This window comes from Rhagoletis pomonella, unplaced genomic scaffold (genome assembly GCF_013731165.1).
Source record: "Rhagoletis pomonella isolate Grant_MI unplaced genomic scaffold, Rhpom_1.0 Rhpom_scaffold_00091, whole genome shotgun sequence".
NCBI lineage: Eukaryota > Metazoa > Arthropoda > Insecta > Diptera > Tephritidae > Rhagoletis > Rhagoletis pomonella.
The window spans coordinates 38,789-65,441 of NW_023458645.1; the positions used below are offsets into that span (position 1 = coordinate 38,789).

At 31.9% G+C, this 26,653-nt stretch overlaps 1 protein-coding gene and 1 non-coding gene across 2 annotated transcripts in view; both read right to left on the reverse strand.

Annotated features, from left to right (window-relative positions):
* LOC118749925 (cGMP-dependent protein kinase, isozyme 1-like) overlaps nt 1–26,653 on the reverse strand; it is a gene marked incomplete at its 3' end in the record, with an annotated part of 51,424 nt that overhangs the window by 22,667 nt on the left and 2,104 nt on the right.
* On the reverse strand, nt 598–796 carry LOC118749939. The gene has a single exon (XR_004994318.1). It is a non-coding gene; the product is annotated as a U2 spliceosomal RNA (small nuclear RNA).

Consider the following 26,653-nt stretch of genomic DNA (forward strand, 5'->3'; position numbering starts at 1 on the left):
TGCTTGAAGGAAGTTTTTATATGTACATTAGACTGCATCACTCCCCATACAAAAAAAATCGGTACTTTTTTCCATTGGAATTATAAAATCTATTATATTTTAAGACGTCCACCAAAAATATTTCGGAAAAATATTAAGATTTAAGCGAGCTGGACCGATTTGAAAATACCTCCATAAATGAAGTTTTTTATGAATAAAAATAGTTTCTTAAAGTACTTTTTGAAAAAAGTCCCCGCAGATGACATAACAACCAATTTTCATCTAAATGTTTTCTAAAAATTCTGATAAAAAATTTCAAAATTAAGATAAAAATATGTTCAATTTTTCAAAGTTTTGTATAAAGTTATGGTTTGCAGCGGATATGTGAATCTAGCTCTTTCGAGTTTAAAAAATATTTCAGGCTACATTTTATTTCTTGTAGTAGATGTGATATTAAAACATCGGTAAAACATCGATGTATCGTTTTTATAACCGATGTTTCTTAACATCGATGTTTGTTGCGGGAACATCGATTTTTTTAAACATCGATGTTTTTAAGAGCGATGTTGCATCCCTGGTTCTATGTCGACCGGCCTTAAGTTACTTAGTTATGTATTCATAATTTGGGCCGAAATCCCGGCGGTACTGCAATACCGGGCCAACTTGCGGCAGAGGTGGAGCAAGCCCCTAAAAACACTCCGCCCATTTCCAAAAATCAGTTTAACATTTGTTGTCCTCCGATGGAGGATCTATCAGATGTTAAGCTGATAAGAACAGATACTACACTTTGATCTTAGCCATAAGGCCGAGACATGATACAATAAAAACAGGTAGAAGCCAATTTGACGTCAAACCTACAAAAGTCAAAGTTTTCGGGAGAGTAAAAATAAAAATGAGTGTGTGTAAGGAAAAATAAAAAATTACATTTCACTGGTTGACGTTTGTAAGTAAATTTGCTTTTTTTTAATTTTCGAGTAGTTTTTCACTAAATAATAGTTGGTACATTAACTAAATAATGGTTGCGAATGAGCAATTAATATCAGCACTTGTGCTGGAATATTTAAAGAAACGGGACAAGAACTTAGCTAAAGTGTTTCAACAAAAAACAAAAGCGAGTATAGTCGGAAAAGGTTTTCCGAAATTGGAGCAGATAATAGAAAGTTATCTACAAAGTAATAAAAAGAAGGTGCCTGTTATCAAGCCAGCTGGCGAAAGCTCCAGTGACGAAGATAGTTCGGATGAAGAACAAGCACCGGTTGTACAAAATAAAAAACCAACAGTTGCATTAACAAATGGTAAAACAAATGCAGTGAAACCTAAAGCGAAAGAATCTAGCTCTGATGATAATTCGAAAGAACAAAGCGCAGCACCAGTAGTTAAGAAAACTCAAGCAAAGAAAGACGAGTCTTCAAGCGAGGACAGTTCGGAGGATGAAAAGCCTGCACCCAAAGCTGTAGCAACCAAACCGGCTCCACAAAAAGCCGCACTTCAACTTCATCAAGTGATGATAGCTCTGACGAAGAACCAGAAGTTAAAACACCAGCCAAACCAGCTAATGTTAAGGTACCACAGAAGCAAAAGCAAGAATCAAGTAGTGAAGAAGATAGTAGCTAGAAAGATTCAAAGCCTGTCCCCAAAATACCTTTGTACAAACAGATATCATATCTACTATGTATCTTTCGAAAGAAATTTTCTAAATTTTCCATAAAAAAATTTTAAAAGGATCATACGTATGAAAAGGAACAAAATGAAGATGAAAATCTTATAAACTTGACGAGGATTTTAAGATTTTTAAATTTCCTATTCACATATAGAAAAAGGGAAGGCGAAACGATTAAAATGAAAATATTCAAAATTATGTTGATGAAACAAATTTGGAAATCATTTTGTTCGAGAAAAGAATAATCCGGAAATACTTTTCCACGAAATTGTAAAGGATTTTTTTTAATTATGGGAATTTTTTTTGGGTGAGAACCGTTACATTAAACGTCGAATGGAGGAAGATCAATATATTTTTTGCAGAAATACATACAGATATCATATATGTACCTTTCGAAAGAAAATTTCTAAATTTTCCATAAAAAAATTGTAAAAGGATCATACCATGATACAAAAAAGAAGGTAGTTTCAATAAACAACTTTTTGATTAAAAAGGAGATTTTTGACAATTGCTCAATTGTGAAAAATTCGAAGCGGCGTTACCCAATTGTAAGTTTTTTGGTCTGGGAGATTTTATATCCTAAATTTGGGATTATAAAGAAAATAGTTGTATTAATATATACCTTTTAAAAATAATCAATCTCTTATCTTAAAAACGTTTAAATTTTACATTAAATTCGATAAAAACTTGCCAAATCTTTATTTAAGTATTAATGCAATTTTAGTGAACATATTTTATGCGCACGTTGTGAATAACAACCATTCGCCAATAGAGGTCCAAATATCTTCGGTCGAATTGTCCAAAAAATTAATCAACCCGTTGCAAAAGGAGTGTTTCCAAGTAAAAATATTTTATATTTTTTTCAAAGCCATATGCTGCAGTTTAAATAAGAAGGCCGCTGCGCCAAGGAAAGATTTATCATGAACGGCGAATGACTCTCCAATAGTCATGGTGGGCATCTGGATCGACTATATTGAAATTTGTTTCATCACTGAAAATACCATTTTTCAATTCTTTCTACAAAATTTGTGTTTTTGTAAAATGCCAAAAGCGCCTTTTCGTGCCATAGAGTCGGCTGTAGTTTAACAATCAATTTCTTTCGTTTCTCGTTTCAAGTTCGTGTTCATGATACAAAAAAGAAGGTAGTTTCAATAAACAACTTTTTGATTAAAAAGGAGATTTTTGACAATTGCTCAATTGTGAAAAATTCGAAGCGGCGTAAACGTTTAAATTTTACATTAAATTCGATAAAAACTTGCCAAATCTTTATTTAAGTATTAATGCAATTTTAGTGAACATATTTTAAAATTTTTTTGTGTCCTAATGTACTTTTTCATGAAATTGTAAAGGATTTTTTTAATTAAGGGAATTTTTTTTTGGCCTAGAACCGTCAACGTCAAATGAAGGAAGATCAATATATTTTTTACAGAAATACATACAGATATCATATGTGTGTATCTTTCGAAAGAAAATTTCTAAATTTCCCATTAAAAAATTTAAAAAGGATCATACATATGATTTGTCCTTTTCATATCTTAAGGGATTTTTTTAAAATATGTTCTTACGAGGATTCTAAGATTTTAAATTTTTTATTCACATGTAGAAAAAGGGGAGGCGAAACGATTAAAACAAAAATATTAAAATTATGTTGATGAAAAAAATTTGGAAATCATTTTGTTTGAGAAAGGAATAATCCGGAAATACTTTTCCACGAAATTGTAAAGGATTTTTTTAACTATGGGAATATTTTTTCGGGTGAAAATCGTTACTTTAAACGTCAAATGGAGGAAGACCAAAAAAAAGTTTTGTTTGTTTGTTATTTGTAAAAGTTTTTTTAAATAAATACATACATACAGATATCACAGCTATGTATGTTCATATCTCTAGAAAGAAAATCTCTAAATTTTCTATAAAAAAAAAATTTAAAAGGATCATATGAAAAAGGACAAAAGGAAGATGAAAAAGAAGGATTTTCTGCCATAAAACAAAACAACCACATCGGCTAAGCGCTGAGCAGCAACGGAGAATATTTTGAAATAGCGCCAATATTTATAAAAAAAATTTAGTGCAAAGCCTACTAGTGAGTGCTTTTAATTTTTTTACCTTCTAGCTTTGAACGAAAGGTGTGAAAAAAATTAGGTCGCGGTAGCTAAAAATCTAAAATTTTATAAAAAGAGATTTTCGGAGCAAAGGCTACTAGGTTTTGGAAAAATTCAAAATTTTCGAAAAAAAAAAAATGTTTAAAGGGGTGCGAAAAATTTGCGTTATTTTTCTTGTTGTACATTAAGGTGTATAAACGTAAAATTAAATGAAAACAAAACTCGAAGAATAATTTTTTACGTACACATTTCAATTTTAGGGAATACAAATTTTAAATATTTAAAGCTGTTTTGTTTCAGTTTGAGAGAATACTATACGAAACATTTTTTTTTCACATATAAAATACATGGCAAACTTGGAGCACTTTGAACGACCTCTAAATATTTTGTGATTAAAAAAAAACCAAGGGATATTTTTATGATATGGAATAATCGTGTGAAAAATTTCGACTTTACTTTCAATGGACCACCGTAATGTACTATGTAGTACAACTTCAGCAAATATGTAATTAGCTAAGGTAATTTAGAGTAAAAAGCTATAACAATAACGCTGAATGTATGATTTTTTAATCAGTTTTTAAACAAAACGTGTGCGAAATTGTAAACAAACTGACGCTGTACACAAAAATGCATACAAGCACGGTATGGATGGATAATACGGTTGACAAACGGGCTCGATTATTTGCATAAACAGCCTTTATTTGCTTTGACTCATGCATTTTCCTCTTTAAAATGTGCATAAAGCAGTGTTTGCATTATTCAACTTTGCGTTCAACTCAACGCAGGGTTGCACGAAAAAAAAGTTGAATGGCTAAATGTTGGCTGGCGACCAACTTTGTTGAAAGCGATTAGTTGAAAGGCCATTCAACCAAAAGTTGAATGCAAAGTTGAACAATGCAAACACCTTTTTATGGCGAATATTTTGATATTTTTTCATATTTTGATATTTTTAGCCATTCAACTTTTTTGCCTGCGCTGAGTTGAACGCAAAGTTGAACAATGCCAACACACTTTAAGCAGCCGAACAAATGCACGAAATTTTCAGGAATTAACTCGGATCCGGGCAGTTTTAGTTGACAACACTGGTAAAAACGGCCAGCTGTTGTCTTTTGTTCAAGTAAGTAAACAAAGCGCGCGAGATCCGCGTCCGCGGTAGCCGAGTGGTAAGAGTTACGGGCTACAACCGGGTAGATGCCAGGTTCGATCCTCGGTTGGAGCGATTACGAAAATTTGTTTTTGTTTTTATTATTTAATTTATATATTTTTTTATTTTATTTGATTTATATATTTAATTTTACTTTATTCTGTTTTCATTTGCTTTATTTTATATCACATTTTTTATTTTACTATTAGTTAATTTAAATTTTTAGAGTTGAATTTTAATAAAAAGCCAACAACAACTAACTGAATGCAACGTAAAAAAATATGGAACTTATAAAAAAAGAATGAAAACGAAATAAATGAAAATTCAATTGGCCGTGGGACTCGAACCCACGACCTTGGGGCTAGTTTATCCACATAACTGCCGTCTGTTAGGTCAAAATTATTATGTGCATATGTATGCCAGATTATATGCATAAGCTTTGCCGTCTGTCACAGCTTTAAGCAAGTGAATAACAAACACACATATGATATGTGCATATATGAACAGTTTTGAGTCCAACATTAGCAATTCTGGGAGAATATTTTTTCCGATTCTTGAATGAGGTATTGTTATTTAGTTATTTGATTATGTTTTTATTTTGTTATTATAAAAATTTATAAAAGCATTTTTTCTTAAAATGAAATTAGTATATTCAGGATTTAATCGGCAAAGAATAGGCCATTGCTTCGGCCGATTAAATCCTGAATTAAATTTATTTCAAAAACAAATGCTTTTATAAACTTTTATAATAACAAAAGAAAAACATAATCAAATAACTAAATAACATAACCTCATTCAAGAATCGGCCATAAACGGCCGATGCCGATTCTTTTGGCCTATACTAGCCCCGGCATCGGCCGGAAAGTTCCGCAAGCGAATAACAAAATTTTGCCAATTTTATCATTTTAGCCAAAATATTTGGTCTCAATTTAGTCTCTTTCGATAGCTGGGGTTTGTTGAAAAAATCTTGTGTTTTTCCGATTTCAAAAATGTTCAATATGGTGTTTAAGAAGGTCAGGAGAAATTTGGTGGAGATCGGTGAAGTGGTTTCTGAAATACATAATATATGTAAATGGGCGAAGCCACCCCTATTTTCCAAAAATTTGGTGAAAACCAATTTTTTTGTTAACCCTAATAGAAAATAATGCTGAAAAAGTATGTGTAATTTTTACGCAGATTCTCCTTTTCAGGGTTAAAGAGATATGTGATATACATTTTAAGTAAATATTGAATCCGCACTGCGGAAAAGATCAGAAAGTCCAATTCGTACACAAACACATGAAACTTTGGATATCCAATTTCATAAAAATTTGAAAATTGTTTAAAACTCAATCCGCCATATTGGATCCGCAATTTTGAGTTTTTAAAAAATCGACCTCAGTTCGTAATCAGCAACCCCAAAAACCCTTGGTTACGCAGTTAAATAAAAATGTTTAAAAATCACCAGGCAATATCTATTGATAGATTCAGCACATAGGTGGTTTTTCTCCAGTCATAGCCGTAAGTGATTTTATATAGAAAAATGGCAATATAGGGTGCTTTTTTGATCTCTACTTTCCAAAAATGCCCGAGTTTTTCATAGGTGCAAAATCGGGTCCGACGGTGTTACAAATAAAAAAACAAAAGCATAACGCAAAATACAATGATGTATTGTTGTATTATTATTAATATTTCAAGGCAGAAAATAGTGTTTTTAATTTATGAAACTTAAATAAATTTTATTTTCCGTCAAAATTTGTTAACTGGAACTATCCTACATTTTTTGTATCATGTACAACCTACACTAAGTTTTTTTTCTTGGAAGTATTTCGGAATATTTTAAGTAACACTGCGCAATTAACTGGATTGTTTTTAGATAAATTTTGAGCTTTTAAATCACTAGAGAGAATTATTTTTTAATGCAGATCTCATTTTTAAGATGGGCGCATAGATTATGAAAAAATATCACGGTCACCGTAACCCAGTACGGCATGACTCAACCAATTACCTCAGAAAAATCAATTTATTTCTGCTTGTGTAGCAACTAACTTCAAATTCAGCATTTAATGTAAAGTAATTTTAAATTGTTATAAAAGACATCTGCACAAGAAACATACCGGCTACATACTGATACTGAAGTAGTTGAAATCAAATGCAGAGTCGGACAATCGACTTGCTGCTTGCACACAATTGAAACTGAACATTTGAAAGCACATTTACATGTCTGGCTATAGCTGAGCGCCTGCAGAGATGCCAGCTACAATTGGTTGCGGCCAAGAGTGTCCAGGTTCAAATCTCATTAGGCATTTAAATAAAAAAAAAAAAATTATTTTCGGCTTTCCTTAATAGTGAAAAAGCATCTGTGAAGTGCAGAACAAAATCGTGTTCAAACGAAACATACTGACTTAGAAGTGCTTTAAGCCAAATTAATTTTGCCTAGGACATCGCCATGTTAAAGTCAAAAGTTCGTTCCAACGAAAAAATTCAGATCAACTAGTTGTGGTGGATAAAAGCTAGTTGAACATCGATATTTAAGTTAGAGTCTTTCCGTTCTGGGATCCGAGTGGTTTAGAGGTACGTAGTACCATCTGGTAGGGCCTAGGTTCCATTTCTGGCTCGAGCAAGAGCGGTTTGCCATGAAATAAAAAAAAAGCTTCCCATAAAACCATTTTGCCGTTCGGAGTTGGTGTAAAACTGTGGATCTCTTCATTTGAATAATAAGAGCAAAACGCATACCACAAATAGTTTTAAGGTAAACATTTAAATACAAATTTCCGGAAACTTATTTTTGCTATCTTTATATGACGCCTCACAAATAACGTTGCAATTGTTTTGCACAATACTGCTAATATTTTGCGTGAACACAAGCATACATAGTATGTACTTATGAACATGGAAGCGGCACTGAATTACCCAGACAAGGGGAAGAGAGCTAAGTTTTAACGCATAGCAGAATATTGAGAATTATGTCACTTCCTACTTTGATTAATAGATTAGCAAAAGTATTTAAGTATTTAAAAAATACGAAAAGCTTTGCAGCTGAAAGCGATAATGCATACTATACATACATATGTACATATGTATGTACATTTTGCACGTTTAATAATATAGAGAATTATTTCAAAATTTAAATTTTGTAGGAAAATGCAATAAAAATTTAAATAATCCGTACAGTTAGTATACAAAAAGACAGATAGAAAGAACTACTTCTCTATATGTATTATTAAACTTGCGATATGTATGTACATTAGACCGTACCGGAAAAAAAAATGATCGCTCTACAGGCCTGAGTCTAAAGCATTTTGCAAGGAAATTAAAAAAAAAAAAGTTTGTTTGGCCGAACGTAGCCTTTTTACATTCTTCGTCATATCTTTGGCGCCTACAGTCGGATCTTAAAGTATCGATGTTCTTGTCATGAGGAGAAAATTTTTTTATTTCAGTGACCTGAAGTACTTTGTTCTAGTACTTACCCATCAGATCTCAGTTCCCAACACCCTAATGTCAATAAAGAAGGCACGCCAAAAGTCATTAAACTTTAGCTAAAGAAGATTTCCATTTGAAGCCAATTTCGAAACTTTACAGTCGTCTCTTAATGTAAGATATGTATGTATGTGCAACGATGTTCTAGTCTCGAGGAGAGAACTTTTTTGTTCGAAAGCTCATTGACCTGAAGCATACCCGTTCTAGTACTTACACACCAGATCTCAGTTCCGACCACCCTAATGTCAGTAAATTAAAGCTCACTAAAAAATATTTTTTTTTTTCGGAACTGCCCAGCAAAAATAGTTTGAACTCGGTTGTGTACGGCGAAATTTTTTTGTTTGCTTGTAAGGTGGTATGATCTAATGTATTTATATGACGAATAGCCCTGTATTAGACCAAATATGAAAATAAATAGTAAGTAGAACAAAACACGTCTGTCCATATTTATAAATTTTGTAGGATAAACAAAACGCGAAATCACAAGCAATAAGCAAATGGACACTAAACTCAAAAACTAAACAACATTGACCCTGTAAAACAACAATTATATGAACGCGCTCGTATGTACATATGTATATACATATGTAGGAAGTTAGTAAAAAAATGCGCAAGAAAGAAGCGCACAATAATCACACGTGAGTGACCCTGTTTCAGCCAAGTTCGTCAGCTGTGCATTATCGCATATTTAACATACAAATATGTTTAGTATGTCTCAGTGATGGAAAAGTAGGCACAATAGTGCCATTTTTGGCACTTTCATTCACAGAGGCACTTTTGGCACAATTCATCCTGTTTTGGCACAATCACAAAAATCACATACCACATTATAGATTAAAAAAAAATACAAAAAGTGAAAATTAAAATAAGAGCCGTGAGAAACATTTACAAACCGCTGAATTCTATTGTGAATACGCAGTACGAAAAGTAAGTTTTCACAACAACAAGCTTTTAATTCAGAATGTTTAGAAAGATTCTAAGTTTGCAGTCTTATAATCCATTAAATAAAAGTGCAAGCTTCTGCAACTTCCCGATGATCTTTATTTTTTTTTTCTGCGGAGTCATACATTTTCATCCATTAAAAAATTTTCGAACACACTTTATATGGAAAAATGCATGAAATTGAAAACTTGGAATCCCCTTAAAAATTTTGAATTCAAAGTTTGTTGTTGTGAAAATTTTAAATGAAGATTTTTGTACATATATTATGTTTATTCTTTTTTCTTTTATTCTTTATTCTTTATTTAAAATTAGTACAATAAGACTTAGTCTTTTGAAGTACAACAGCAATATAAGTAACTAAACAGATTTAGAGGTAATATTAATACTATTAATGCTGGGAATAAAACAATAGATGTACAAACTAAAAATTATGGACTAGATAAAAACTTAAATATTAAGAAGGTTCATCAACTAGACGAGAAATATGTATGGAGGGAACTTTTAAAGTTGCTTTTGTTGAATTTGGTTTTAACGGCATGAGGAATAGAATTCCAAATACGAATAGCGTTAATGAAAAACAGTCTGGCAGAGTTTTTAAAGTTGTATGAGGGCAGAATTAAGTCAGAAGAACGTTCCGACTTTGGAAAAATAAGTTTGTCATACAGATAACGTGGGGTTCTCATATGTATAAGTTTATAGAGGAAAATGCAGTTCCTGGCTTTTAGGTAGTCTGAGATGTCACATCCCAGCAAAGAAGACCTCCAAGCGGATATATGGTCAAATTTCTGTAATCCATACACATACCGGGTAACATAATTAAATAGAACGTCAATTTTGTGAGCAGAATTAGAGTCAAGCTTACTATATACCAACTCAGAGTATGTAATTATCGGTAAGATTAATTGTAGGGCAAGTTTGCGCCTAGTACTAACTGGAGTGAAAGATGCAGATTGCCTGAGGCATCTAAGGGTCCCATAAACTTTGTTTACAACAGAGTTAGTATGATCAATACAGCTAAGAGAGGAGTTGATGACAAATCCCAAGTTAGTAACTTTACTGACCAGCTTTAAAGAACAATTGTTTAAACTGAGAGCTGGAATGATATCATAATTAAATTTTCTCTTATGCACGGGTAAAACATATGATTTCTTTGGATTTAGGCAGAGTCCGTTTTGACTGGCCCAGCGGGAGATAGAGTCTATATCATTGTTTAAATTAGCAGCAACCGTATCTATGTCATCAAAGGAACCAGATAAATAAAGCTGAATATCATCAGCATACGCATGCATTGTTGCAAAGTTACACGTTAAGAAAATGTCATTTACAAAGATACTAAATAGCAAAGGACCTAAGATAGATCCTTGGGGAACACCACATTTCAAGGACTTAATCTGCGAGGTTACAGACCCAATTTTCACTCGTTGAGACCGGCAATTTAAGTAGCTCTTCATGAGCGATAAAGCTGATTCACCAAAACCGAAATAAAATTCGAGCTTGGAGCAAAGCAATGAATGGTCAACTGAGTCAAATGCTTTTGAAAAATCAAGCAAACATAAAAGAGATAATTCTATTTTGTCAAAAGAAAGTCTCAAGTCGTCCATAATTTTAATCATAGCAGTAGAGCATCCATGCCCCGCTCTGAACCCAGACTGAAGAGGAGACAAGAGATTATTTTCAGAAATGTGTGAGGAGATTTGTTCTGCCATCAGCGACTCAAACACTTTTGATAATGAGGGAAGAACACTAATAGGACGGAAATCACTGGGTGAACAAGCAAGTTTACTTTTTGCAACCGGACAAACACAAGCGATTTTCCACGAATCGGGAAAGCAAGATGTGGTAACGCAGTGGTTAATTATATGTGCTAGAGGGCTTATAATATAAGGGAGAATCAACTTTATAAACCGAACAGGTATGCCATCCTCTCCAACTGCGTTAGATTTAATTTTGAAGACGCATTTAGCCACATCCGACTCAGTAACAGCTGAGAACACGAAAGGAACACCAGAATAAATTGCAGTACTACAAGGGGTAAATTTAGATAGGGGAACAATAGACGATACACTGCTAAGAAAAGCATCGTTCATGCTATCCACATCTAATGTGCATTCTGATTTGTCTTTGGCCCAGACTCGGAGATTTTTGATATTGCGCCATAAAGTTCCGGAGGACAGAGAGGGGTCAAGCTTGGAATGAAAATACCTCTTCTTTTCACACCTTACAATTTGCGTAGCATTGTTTCTTGCTGTGCGAAAGATGTCCCAATTAGTTTTACTACTATTTGATTTCCAAGCACGATATGCTTTACTGCGGGCTTTAATAGCTCTTCGAACTTTAAGGTTGAACCAAGGACACGAATTAGTTTTGCCATATCGAATTGGAATATGAGCGTCGAAGGTGGACAGTAGGTTGTAATTAAGGAACTCAATTTTTTCATTAACGGTCAGAAGATACCAACAGCTACGCCAATCGATGCTGTCTAGATCCAAGAAGAGAGCATTTGTGTCACATGAACGAAAATCTCGAAACGTATAAATCTGCTCAGAGGAAGAACAGCTAAATTTAATATCAAGCGCACAAAAAATTAGATCGTGGTCAGATATAAATGAAATTTGGTCAAATTTTAAGACAGATGAATCGTCAGACACGATAAAATAGTCCAGAAGACTGGGTTTACAATTATTACCGTACCTCGTCGGCACTGAATTATTAACAATCGAGAGACCGGAAGTCGCAACATTATCTAACAGAGAACAACACAGAGAGTCACAAGCAAGAATATTAATATTGAAATCGCCACATATAATAATATTTTCGTAGTCTACTACGAAAGAAGAAAGGGATGCAAAAAACGGATTAAGGGATACATATTTGTTTGGGTTATATACACACGAGATAAGAGCCTTATTAAAACGGTCAGACAATTCGACGAACAAAAACTCCACGCCCCCATCGTTCGACTGACAGATTGTGCGCATGCTAATGTGGTTCTTGCAGTAAATAGCAACGCCACCGCCTTTTTTACCGACCCTGTCATTGCGCACTAACTTATAGCTATTAATGTTATAGTAAGCATCACACACATCACTGACAAACCAAGTTTCGGATATACATATAACGTCAACACCTGAGGACTGGAAAACATGTCTCACATAATCCATTTTTAAATTGTTCAGGCTCCGCGCATTAAAGTGAACCACCCTAAGACCACTCTGCTGGGAACATAGAATATTTAACATAGCAATACTGTTGTCATTAACGCTATTAGTTTTGCTACTCAGAGACAACATGCAAGCAGCAAACAAAAGCAACCTTTAATGGAAAACAACAACCATCAAATATGCGTTTACGGCACAAAACGGAAAGATGAACCAACTTTACATAGTTTACAATAACATTTAAACAAGGCATATAAGAAGATAACATAAATAAGAGTTGCAAAGAGTACAGCGTATCAATATACAAGTTTAAGATCATCAAGCTTGTCAATTTTTATTCCCGAAGAGTCTTTAGAAGTCTTAATGAATACGTCTCCACGCAATGTGAATGCGGAGGCCAATTTACCCGCTCTTCTTAGTCGAATTGCTTCTTGCAAGATCTTTCTCTTATTCGAGCTCAAACTCTCGAAGATAGAGAAATTACCTTCAAGCCCCACAGCAGCTAATGAAATAAGAGATTTTGTACGCCTACGATATTCGCCAAAAGCATGAAGAGTACGATTCCGATCATGCGAAGAGTAGAATTTAACGATAATCGCACTATTAGGGCTGTTGTTGGTTGGCCTGGAGCGAAAGATGTCACGTATCTGCGGCACCAAGAAATCAATAGAGAGGCATATGTGGTTAAATATACTCTTTAGGTTTTCTCCTTCAGAAAACGGTAATCCAAATACAACAGCGGCAGTAGATTCCTCAGGGGTATAGGAGTTTACTCTCTCTAGTTGTGCACGCAAACTCTGCACCTCACTATCAAGCAGCTCTTGCCTACTTTCTAAAGCAGATATACGTTCAGCAGATTCTGTTAGTTTGATGGAGAGCACAGAAATCTCCGTATCAATTTTATTGCAAAGAGCACGCTCCGCTTCCGCAATTTTGTTAGAGAGACCTTCAAACAAAGATTGGAGTGTATCGGATTGACGTTGTACCTTTTGCTCAAGCTCTCTAAGTGCAGTTAGGATAGATGGTAGAGCTGCACTCTCATCCAGTTTCGCTGCTTTCGAAATTGGAGAATCTTTGCTCAAGCGACGTTTAGCAGCAGCAGGAGGGGGAGACATACCTTCAAGTTCGGCAACAACAAAAGCAGTACAAGCAGTATTTTAAGCGTTTACACCTCAGCTTGAATCGAATCAAATGACAAACGGCAACAGGTATATCACCAAATTTAGTTTCACCAGAAAACGCAATACACAAATATATCATGCGCGGAAAACCACGTAGAAAATAAGAAAACGCAGAGCAAAATAAAAACACGTCTGCACTGTATAAATTTCTCTTTCTAATTTATTAAATTATGAATCAGACTTTTATATAAAATCATTCGAAAAATAATCAACGAACAAAATATGTGAAACTGGTCAAAGTGTCTCACTGCCATTATTTCTCACTGCCATTATATCAACATATATGTGTGTAAAAATGTCATAATACCTATACTTCGGTGTATTTCCCCTCCTTAATTGGAATTCTGTGTAATTTTACTATGAGTTTATGTATATGTCTAAGGAGCCTTCATAAAAGTGATTTACTGTAATAATTTAGCTAATTAATAATTATTATATTACTCCGGTATATTTTAAAAATATTTTTTCTAAAAATATATTGTTCTTAAAACGCCTTAAAAAAATATTAACTTTGTGGCACTTTCATCTTGTTTTCGGCACTATTTTTGAAGACCATTCGGCATATTTTGAAATTTTGAAATTCCATCACTGGTATGTCTGATTGGCTGGCGTGCCGAAACAAAATTTGCATACACGCGTATTAGAAATTTATGTTCGTGTATATGTACTAATCTACACTAGGGCGATCCTTATTTTTACAATTTCACTTTTCTGTAATCGCGTTGATTTTTGATTTTTTTTACTGTATTACGCATTTTTTCCATATAAAAAAAATGTCGAATATACTTTGTATGGAAGAATATGTGTGAAGAAAATTGCCAAAACAAACGTGATTTTTTAGCAACTTCAATCTTGCATTTTATTATATCTACTAGAATTGAATGGGCTATAACACTGTATACTAGGGTTGCCAACCGTACTATAATATATAGTATTGTACTATTTTTTCGGTCTGCGTACTATATACTGTTGAAATAAAATACAGTACGCAAAAATACTATATTTCTTCAGTTATAGTTAAATATAAATAAATTTCAGTAATTTGTAAGAAAATATGTGTATGAAGATAGATGACCTTCATACTGAAATAACAATATTAAAAGAAATATTCTTCAAAATAAAAGACAGGGCTGATTTTATAAGTCGAAACACAGATCAAAAATAGAAACATTTTTAAAAATACTGATAATGAATTAGCAAATTTACTTAAAATTATCTCATTTCTACTCTCCGTTCCTGCTACTTCGGCATTCACTGGAAGAGTTTTTTTCTGTTATGGATGTGAAATAGCGAGATGAGAGAAACAAAGCGACTACCTCACTAACAAAAAATTAACTTTTGATTTATATTAATTTAAATATTAATTGCGCTAAAGCACTTTCGTGGTTAATAAGGAATTGTAAAAACCTACCAAAAGTTCAAAGAAATATATTAAGAAAAAAGATGTTTACTTAAAAAGCATTTTTACTTGTTCTTTTAAATAAAACACTATATATATTTGAAGCATACTATATTTTTTAGTATTTTTTTTTTTTTGAAAAAGTACGGCCTTAAAATATTTGAAAATATCAAATCCAAAATTTATTTTAATATCAAATATTAGTCCCAATCTGCCTGACTTTGTAGCTGGTAGAACCTCGTTGACCATTCTTGCAGTTGATTAAATTTTGCTGAACAAATTCTTAAGTCTTCCGCTGCCGGCTAATTAGTCAGCCAACTTTATGCAACAGAAGATTCTCCCGGGCTATCTCATCGCTATTGGGAGTTGCTTCAGAAAATTATACGGTGTACATTTATTAGATATCTCGATGTAATATTTCAACTTATTTGTTCAATATGAGATTTAAAATAGCTGGCCACCCCCCTCAAAAGTATTTTGGAGAAATACTTTATTTAACTCTTCCGTTTTACACCTGTATTTAATGCTTCATTTAACCACGCATTAAATTAAACTGGAACATTTAAACTGGTGGCAACCTACTTCATAAGAATTTTATAAATAAAGTTTACTTACACCTTTCGTTTGGTAACCATTTTAAGATATTTAATTTAAATAGCCAATTAAATTGATTTTAAACTACAAAACAGTTGCATCCTCTTCAACAATATAAATAAAGAAATGAGGCATTCTTAAATTCTTTTCCATTCACACCTACATAAAGTGAAATGTTTTAATTAACTGTTCATTAAATTTATTTTAACTTTTAGGGCAATTGGCAACCCTCTTCAAAAATCATTTGAGAAATAAAGTTTACGTAAAACACCTCTTAACCTCTTAAATAATTAAACAGGTGGCAACCCCTTAAAAAATATTTCCGAAATAAAACTTTCTTTAACTTCTGTCGTGGTATACTCATACTGAAAATTTCGTTTAATTTGTTATTGAATTGATTGTGAAACAGATGGCAACCCTCAGAAAATTTTTTGAAATAAAGCTTTCTTACAACACTCTCGTTTGATACCGGTATCAAAATACATACTTTATTTAGCTTATAAATCAAATAGGTTTGGTATTTCTAAAAAGGTGGCAACACTCGTCAAAATATTTTCCAAATAAACTCTCTCGTTTGATAGCCACACAAAAATATTTTATTTAACTTGTTAAATATGTAAATTGTTCTTAAAATTCTAAAAGGTGGAAACCCTTTTAACCTGTTAAATAATTAAATGGGTGGCAACCCCTTAAAAATTATTTGCGAAATAAAACTTTCTTTAACTTCTCTCGTGATATACCCATATTTGGTTCAAATTTGCTATTGAATTGATTGTGAAACAGATGGCAACCCTCGGAAATATTTTAGAAATAAAGCTTTCTTACAACACTCTCGTTTGATAACCGTATCAAAATAGATACTTCATTTAGCTTGCAAATCTCAAAAGGTGGCAACACCTGTCAAAATATTTTCCAAGTAAACACTCCCGTGTGATAGCAATATAAAAATATTTAATTTAACTTGGTAAATATGTAAACTGTTTTTGAAATTCTAGAAGTTGACAACGCTCTTCAAAAGTATTTTGTAATATTTAGTTAAATTTATTGATTTATTCATATTAACAATTGAAAAAGGCGGCAACTCTCTTCAAAAAGCATACGTCTTGCATTACAACGATAGGGCCGCAAATGTGCCTTAAGAGATCAGCTCGCGAGCGCTGAGCGAAATTTGGGATATGTGGTCTTCCCGGGATGGGCTAGAGGCGGTGAGCCGCAGTTTTTGATCTTGGAAACTTGACATCCAAAATATAAGAACAGCCCTAGTAGGCACGATTATACATATGTACATATGTACATATGTACGTATTGTTGAACTACGAACCACATTTTTCACTACGTAATGGAAACTAGTTAAAATATAAGGCGTACACTATGTGTGCTCCCCCCCGTTACCCCTTTTGCATTGAAGTAAACAAACGCTTTCGCGTGTCGACCTTCGTTCGCCTCTTCTCAACACTTTGCCAGCGCTAATTGTGAGTGGTGCGGTGCTAACTGCGACGCCCCATAAACAAATATGTATCGCTTTTGTTAATTTAGTTTTTCTTTTTTTTTGCTATCGACTCTATGGTGGATGACTCAACAGGTTTTTGTGTATTTCGAGGGGATATCATGGGGCTACTTGAAATGGCCTTTTGTTTATATCTACATACATATGTATGTTTCTATTATACATATGTATGTATTTCGCAATTTGTTTTTGTTTACATTTTTTTGCTGATAGTACGTAGTTGGTAGTTGTTATTTAAAAAAATAAAAGGCGTTTTAGTCTAATCAGTTGAAATGAAATGAAAAATAATAACAAAGTAAAAACTATGATGAAACAAGTAAACAATTTCTGGACGAGGCGTACATACATACAACATATGTTTTTATTTTATATTATTTTTATATCCTTATAAAAATATCTCTTTGATTTCTCAAAAGTTTTAATTTTTTTCAGAATTGCTATTATTTTAAATTTAATCTAAAAATTATTTGAACACTTAAAAAAGATTTGTATAATTGCAACAGCTGCATAGTTTGTTTAAAAAGGCAATATCTTGCAATTTTTAACAAAACAAAAGTATTGCTAAATATTTACAGAAAATTTTTGTATATACATATGTATTAAATTCACAAAGGCCCCAACCAATTTTTTTTTATTATTTTACAGGAGAAGCAAAAAACATTATGTATAAAAAGAGTATCAAAAACTGGTAAGGTTTTTTAAAAAGTGGCATGTAGCTCCTTTATTTTTGGTACTAACACTTTACATTTTTTACTGAAGATGTATGTACATACATTGTTTAATACATTCTACCAAATTCTGTAAAAAACGCAGTTTCGAATTAAGGTGACGATATGTACATTAGGATGCATCACTCTATCCAAAAAAAATCGGCACCGTTTTACCATCGCAATTATAAAATTTATTATATTTTAAGACTTCCGCGGAAATATTTCGGAAAAATATTAAGATTTATGTAAGTGAGCAAGACCCATTTGGAAATATGTACCTCCAAAAATCGATTTTTTTTATAGATAAACTTAGTTTCTAAAATAATTTTTCTAAAAAATTACCTCAGATGATAGAAGAGCTTAAGCTTAATAGGTCTGCACACCAATTTTTTTTTAATGTTATCAATATAATAACGCGACTTTTGGAGGTATTTTCAAAAGCGTCCAGCTAGCGTTAATCTTAATAGCTTTCCGAAATATTTTCTCGGAATTTTTAAAATATAATGAGTTTTATGATTCAGGTGGAAACCGCTATTTTTTTTTTTGGTGATGCACCCTAATGTACATGCATAAAACTTTCAAATACTTTTGAAAGGGTATTTTTATTTAGTTTCACGAACTATTTTTCTTTACATTAAAAAAAATTTAATTCAACTGTTTGTTTACATTACAAAAAATGTAGACAACCCTAATAAAAAAAAAATGAAGGCTTTTAATCCACACATTGCTTGCATAATTTGAACGCCTGCTGTAGAAATTGTGTAAAAGTTTAAGCCATTTCTTTTTAAAATTAACAGTGTCTCTAGCCTCCATTAAACCGATATGAATGAAATAATTCAATTTACTGCTGGCGAATTCAATCAGGCTAGTATACTGTTTAACTATGTATAATCATTTTTCTACCACAAATTTCAGTCCATTATAATTCGACATTTGTAGATAAAAATTAAAAAAAAAAAATGTGTGTAATGGCGAGTTTCCATTGGGCACTGAGTTGACAAAAATTACAAAGAACGTGTGACATTTAAAAAATGGCACCTGAAACATGTTATTCGAATGGTTTATCATTTAATACCCAGTGTAAATCCGGTATAAAAATCTTGGCTGATAATCCACAGGGGACGGAACAGACTTAGAACCGAATCCAAGGAACTTTTAAATAGAGTATTGCATTCCAATAACGAATAATCATGAACTGGCCATCGAGTTGGCAGAAAGCATATAAGCGTCAGGTGCGAAAATCGAAAATGTTGTCTTATAGGGCCTTCTGTGAAAGTACCGAATCACTTTGGCAAACAAGCAGGCTTCTAATACTAGGTTTACATATAAGTAGATTATCCTCATTTTCGAGCTTAACTCCCTAATCTGTAATTAGAAAAAGAGATTAGCCATACAAAATCAAATGAAATCGTAAATAAAAATGGACGAGGTGATTAAAAAATACGCTTTGATTCAGGTTATATTTATATGTGAACATACATTAAGATTAGTAAAACAAGATTAACACGCCAAATTGGCTGGTGAAACTTCGCAAAGAAGAAAGGCAATGGATGAAGGTTTTTAATCACGGCCTATGCCGACAAGCGGTTATGCGCCATATACATACATATGTATGTATGTACTTATGAAGAAGAAGTAGATCTGATGGAGTGTATTGCGAGGACAAGCAGGAAATAGCAAAATTTCTGCTAGAGGCGCATTTTTCCGGGAAGTGAGAACTCTCTTGGAGATAACTGCGAGCTCTTGGTTTGCCATGAAATCAACAGATAAGAACTGGTTTATTGTCTCAAGAAACTCGAGCGATCACAACCTCGAACACGCCATATCGGCTTTTGCCGACAATATTCTTTGGGACAATGATGTGAAAATCATGACCTAGATAGCATCATATTGCGTCGTTTAAAAGTACTGGATATGAACGCGGTTCCTTCTTAATTTTTTAGAAGGTTTATTGCCAGGTATGCGATACTCCATAATCATAACGTATGGATCTAAATCGTTGAACAAGATTATGTAAAAATCTTCTTTCCCTAAGTACTGTTGCTACTGTCTTTCAATATTTGCGAAATAAATAAAAAAAAAGTATCAACATACGTCAGAAAATAGCATACAACGAAAGAGCAAACAGAAGATAACTAAAATACTACACTGAATACAACAAAAAAGACTACATTTCATAACAAATAACTGTAGGTATTCAGAGCAAACGTAAATAATATTTGTACTAATTAAGATGCAAGAAAATAATGAAACAAAGAAAAAACGGCACAGTTAAAAAACTGCTGTTTATATTTATGAATATTGCAGACACATAAATAAACTCATAACAAACAGCCTCTTTGAATAATAACCGTAGTTAACAAATATGTAGGTACATATCACAATTTTCCAGGAAGAATGGCATAACAAGAAAACAAGTTTATAAATTACATATGTACATGGAAATGGTGCCAGCACCTCCTTTAGGCTGTTTAAAAAATAATAATGCCGGATTTCCACTGGGCATTAAATGACAGAGTTCAGAAATAAAAAAATACCGGTGTCATTATGTTAAAAATAATTGTCACTAACGGCCTAATAATTAAAGGTGCTATAACGTTAAAAGGGCAATTCCGGCAACTGTCTTTCGACTAACCACAGTCTTTCATAAGACAATTATTCTGACAACTATCTTAAAAGCTCTTTTCTTTCTTTCGAAAGACTAATTGAAAGATCTTCCAGCGTGAGGAACGAGTTTGTCTTTTAGCAGTAAGTTTTTTAAACATTAAATTAAATAAAAGAAAACAATTTTTTTTTTCTAAAACAATGAAAACTAAACATAAATATAAAAGAATATAAAATAAAATATAAATAAAAATAACTTTCTAAAAATTAAATGTTTAAAAATGTGTTTCTTTTTAAAACTATAAAATTTATAAATATGAAGAGAATTAAATAAAAATTAATAGTTAAAAAAAATATATATATGTATACCTATATATAATTTATAAGACATTTTTAAAGACATACATTTTTTTTTATTGTTCCCAAGAATTTAATTAAAAAGTTAAAGTTAAAAAAGAAGACAATACAATTTAAAAAAGAAAAAGAATAAATAGGTTCCTAACATTTAAATGAAATTAAATAAAAATACTTTTTTTAAAACCTTCAAATCTATAAATTAAAAAAGAAAAATAATTTATCAAGAAATACATATGTACATAATACGTAAAGTTTCGAAAAACTACATGAAATTTAAAACAAATATTTTTCCTTTTAAAACAATATCTAAAAATTAATACAAAAATAAACAAATAAAATGCGTTTCTTAAAATTAAAACAAAAAAATAAGTTAAATTTCCAAAAAAATTTAAATAAGAAAATAATTTAAGTTTCTAAAAATGAAATGGCATTAAAAAATATATCTATTAGAAAAATATATATGTATATATTTTGTTTTAAACAATTAAATCCATTATTTTTTACCACACAAATTTTTTAACTTTTAATTTTTTGCGGACAAAAAAAAAGAAACGTCCGAGCGTAACGTTCGCAACGCAACGCGTTTTTTAAAGAAAATTTTTTATGAACAACAACAATAGTAATCAAAACAAGTTAATATCGAAATCGTTTAACGTGGTCCAAAGTTATGCGGTAACATACATAAGAAAATATATTCCGACGAATTGATAACCTTTTCCTTTTTTTGAAGTCAGTTAAAGAAACGTAAGAGTAGAATTCCACAAGCGCTCAAGCGTTTGGCTTTCGACGCTCAAGCTGTAAATAAAACTTATATGTATGTATGTATGTATGTATGTAGCTGAATAGAGCGCTGAACACATGAAAAGCTTGTTGTGAGGGTGTTCTACTCTAAGTGATTTTTTTTTTTCAAAATTTTAGCTTATGTTTTTTCGTGATTAAGACTCGACTCCGACTTACAAAGCCAATGGTCTACACACACACTAAGTTCGCTATGTAAACTGTTGCTGCTTTTTCCACTTTTTAATTTGTCAAACAAACTACAATCAAGGGCCACTATATATTTTGTTGCTATTTAGACTTGATCATGCGGTTTCCTTATATACTATTTATTCGACATTTTAGTTAAATTTATTTTGGTTTAAAGTGCTTTTTTCGAGTTACGATATTCTTGCTACAAACTTACGATATCTACTTTATTATTTTTTGGCTTTTGTTTTTTTCCATCAGCTGATTGCAATCGTTAATGAAACACTCACCCAAGACAGACAAACCAGTTAATTTCGCAATTTTCGCCAACTTTGCAAGTTTCCACTCATATACAAAACGGTGCACATGCGGATGCACATTTGCAAGTTTGTTTGTATGTATGTATAGTCAAATGAGGAATGACGAATCGTGCTTAGACAGCCAGGTAGGCACTCGTCAACGATATGATGGATATCTATGTATGTACATTAGACTGCATAACTCCCCATACAAATAATAAAGCGGTAAGGCTTTTTTCCATCGGAATCATAATATTTCGGAAAAATATTAAGATTTACGTGAGCTGGACCAAATTGAAAATGCCTCGAAAAAGTGAGTTTTTTTGTGAATAACAGTAACAGTTTTTTTTAGTATTTTTTACAAAAATTCACCTCAGATCACAAAACAGTTTAAGCTTAAAAAATTTGCATACAAATATTTAAATTAAATGTTCAACGGAATCATAATAATGCTGTTTTTTATCTTCTTTTTTAAGAAAAACTTGTATAACTCAGCCCAATTTGCTCACCCTTTTTATTTCTTTGCAAATAAGTTCATTCAAAGCATGAAAAAAGGTAAGACAAACGAGCCTCATTCCATGTTGATAAAAAAAATTTAATTGGGACGTGAATGAGTTTTTTTACAAAGAAAAAAAGGGTGAAAAAACGGTGAATTATGAAAAATCTGCGATGTTTCAGCTAGATTTTCAACTTTTTATTCAGATTATTTAGGATTTTTTTGAGTATGCTGTTTAATAGCCCATTAAATTCTAGGGTAATAATGTGCAAGTCTTAAGTTGCTAAAAAATCGCTTGATTTTTAATAATTAAACAAATAAAAATTGTCGAATGTGCAGTCAAAAAAATCTGAATAAAAATTGAAAATTTAGCTGAAACTTTGCAGATGTTTCATAATTTTTGCACAAAGTTTGAAATCTGGATTTATATGGGTGTTTGTTATATAATGAGCTAGACTTTTATGGAAAAATAATAAACATTAAATAAACAAAAGAAAAATAGCCCAAATTGATCAAAATGTTGCTGGCCTAATTAGCTGATCACAAGTGTATATATATATATTTTTTTAAGTCGGTTTTTTTTTTGCTAAAAATTACTTGTAGTATAATAAGGTGCAAGAAATTAAAAAAAATTAATTCTGCTAGTTTTTGCTGTTGGTATTCATATTTTTGACGCTGACTGTATGTACTATGTATGGGGGAACAAGGTGGTGTTATGCAATCGAGCGTAAATTTCAAGAATATATGAAATAAATATGCACATAGAAGGTAAATTAATAGAATTTTACACTACATATATGTAGATGCATATGTTTATGCGAATTAATACAACATTTTAGCTTGGGCTTGTATGCCTTTGATTTATTGTTTTATTTCTTTATTTGTTTTCATATTTGTTGTAGACTGCAGTGAGACATGAAGGCGACATCTTACAATTTAATCAAAACATTATTTATGGTTATTCTTAAAGCGTTGAGTTGACAATGCATTTATAGCTACATTGACATATACATATATGGGGGTACATATGTATGTATGTACATTAGGCTGGGTCGATTTTGTAGGGGGCATTTAATTGTAATATTATGTTGTTTTAGGTCTAAGCCGAACATAGTTCATCACGAAAGATTAATTTAAAACATTGATTTAAAAGGTATACATTTTGATAATAGAACTTTGGTTGGTAATATCTAGGGAAAGTGTTAATTGTTAAAAATGTATATATATTAAATTAAAGGCTATTCAATTTAGTACATAATTTTTTAATAAGACCACAATTTGTCGAGATATTTGGAAAAACCTACAAAAACTATAATTTCTTCGTATGAGCTTTCAATTCTTCATTACTTCTGTAACTAAGTGAAGTATATAATATTTAAAGGATTAAAGGGATTTAAATTTTAAAGTTTTCAGAATTGTTTAATAAGTTAATATTAGTTTCAAGCACATACATAAACTAACAAAACACAAATAGGTTGAACAACGACCATTTTAAGTCAAAACTCACCGAAGAAGCACATTTTTCGGGGTTTCTAAATTTTGCCGTTATATGAAAGTAGGTGACGTGCAATAAGTATTTAGATATAAATATTTTTGTTAGTTCCATTATGTGGAAACGTGACTGCAGGTATGTAAAGGCAGTATTCTGAAAATGTTGAACAAAAGCTCTTGTCAATTTCCTTTATTTGTAATTTCTTTATTGTATGCATGAACATAAGTAAACTAATTTGTGTTTCTCCGAATTTGTGCCAGTTCACTGTTTCCATACCCTTTTGCATACAAAAAAAATTTCCAGGGTGATGGAAAATAAAGGTTATCGTATTATAGCTACCGAAATTGTTACTAAATTTGCAAATATTTGCAAACTACAGCTACTTAATGTGAAAAAAGATGAACATATATGGAACCAGCGACCTAAATACATTCCAGAAATATTATCATGACTATAGACCAGTGTAATTATCAACAGAACAATTACAATTTTGTTGAAAAAAGATAAATTTGAGAATATTTGACTTTGTCGTTTACGTTTACGGATTTATTATCTAATAATATGCATCAAACCTTTTTGCTGAACTCTTGAATTTTTAACAAGAATCGGTCTTATGCGCGGATCACTATTACCAAGGGATTTGAGAAAAATAAAATTTTCTACCCGTCCTAATGTGTAAATATCACAAAGATTAATATGGCTATTTGAATGCATAGACAACGGTATGTATCTGGAGACATTAGGCAAAACCGCTCATCTCGAGCTGTTCCTATGCAATATTGTACTAAATTTATTTTTTGATCTAAAATTAAACCTCCTCGAAATACGAAGTTACTTTATCAAAAGTCCATAGATATATATGTATGTATGTGTCAAAATTGTATGTTTTCTTATAATTAACATAAATTCAACAAATGTGTACATAAGCGAAATTTTTTCAAAATTTTCTTTTTGGTGCAAAAATGCATCTAGATGCTCAGCAATATTTCTGCATAAAAAAAATTTCAATCACGTTATTTTGGCGGTTAGGGCTCGATATCTAAGTATTTTGTTTACGTCATATTGATGCATGAGTACTAAGTTTTCCTTTTAAAAGCTTTATCAATTAATCAAAAATTTGGTTTTGCACATTTGATAATGTCGAGTATGCAGTAAATTAACATTTTTGCCCTACGTGGTTATACATAATTAACTTAAGAGTCAAAAGGACATTGCTCCCAATACAAAATTTATAAAAAATATTGTAGAGTAAAGCAAAAATAGACAATAATCTGCAGCAACGATAAATTGCAGTAGGTACTTAATTTTCAACGCAGCTATAGGACTGATTTTCCGCAATAACAGATAACAAAAGGTGCAATAATCACCTGAAATTAACCCTTTCATACATTTTTTCAACCAGTACAAAATTTGCTGTTTATTGTGGAAAACGTAGTACATACGTACATACAAACTTATTTTTAATGGCTTAACAAAAGGGTATTTCATAGCATCTACTAAATGAATGCACGCGAAGTGTGTTGGAATAGTGAATATGTATTATTGTTAGTATGATAATGGAAAAGTACAAATGCATGTAAATTACGCATGCATGTACCTATGTATATACATACATATGTATGTATGTACATAGTATGAACAATATTTCAGCTTGGTAAGGAAAAAATTATTACAAACATTCATAGTACATATGACATATAGCGGTAGTAGCTATAGAAATTACACAACTTCATTTCCTCTTAATTGCATCTATTTTGCAACCCAAAAAATTTTGAGCGATTTTCCAAAATTGTCTGCACTTTTCGTTTAAATCTTAGTTCGCTACAATCAATAAACAATAATCAAGGAATGAAATTGATTATGGTCAATTATTTTCTAAATGCATTCATCTAGCAACACACAAATGATAGCTCACTAGAGTGTGATAAATGAGCCAACAAAAAAAATTAGAAACAGTTGAGCCTCTACCATCAACAGGTTTCCACACTTCAGTTATCGGTATATTCGAGATAAAGCAAACCTTGAACTTCACAATGAAATTTATGCAGGTGCATTCGCCTTAGAAATTCGATAGCTTGTCAGTCAGCTGAGGGTATTTTTTTTACAGCAAAATTGTTACCTATTGGCTGTATCACTTATTGACAAAAGTGTTTGCCGATTTTGGTTTAATTACATAGCGGTTTGCTTACTTTCTTGTCCATTTTTAGCTTTCTTTGCATATGCAGGCCAAGCCAATTTTAAATTATCTAGTAATAACTGGTTTTTGATTTAATTTGGTGTCTCAAACTTTTTGAAGTACAGCGCTCAACATTGAAAATAAGTCGGTACCATATTAATCCTTCGGAAATTGCGCGAACTTTTTCTAAAAGCTTAACCAGGCATTTTTATTGAATCAAGAGCAAACTTTCTTTCCATAAGTGTCCAAGTCCGTAATATGTGTTAGTGATGTTTGGCTATGGGAGGCTTAGTAAAATACTCTTGCCTCTAGTATAGTGTGTAACTAGAGCCGTATGACCTAGAAAGGACCTTGACTTTCTACTGTCATACATGTCTGCCTTTTTTTCCATTAAACTTTTTGCTGTCAGAGTCAGATTTCATTAAGGAATA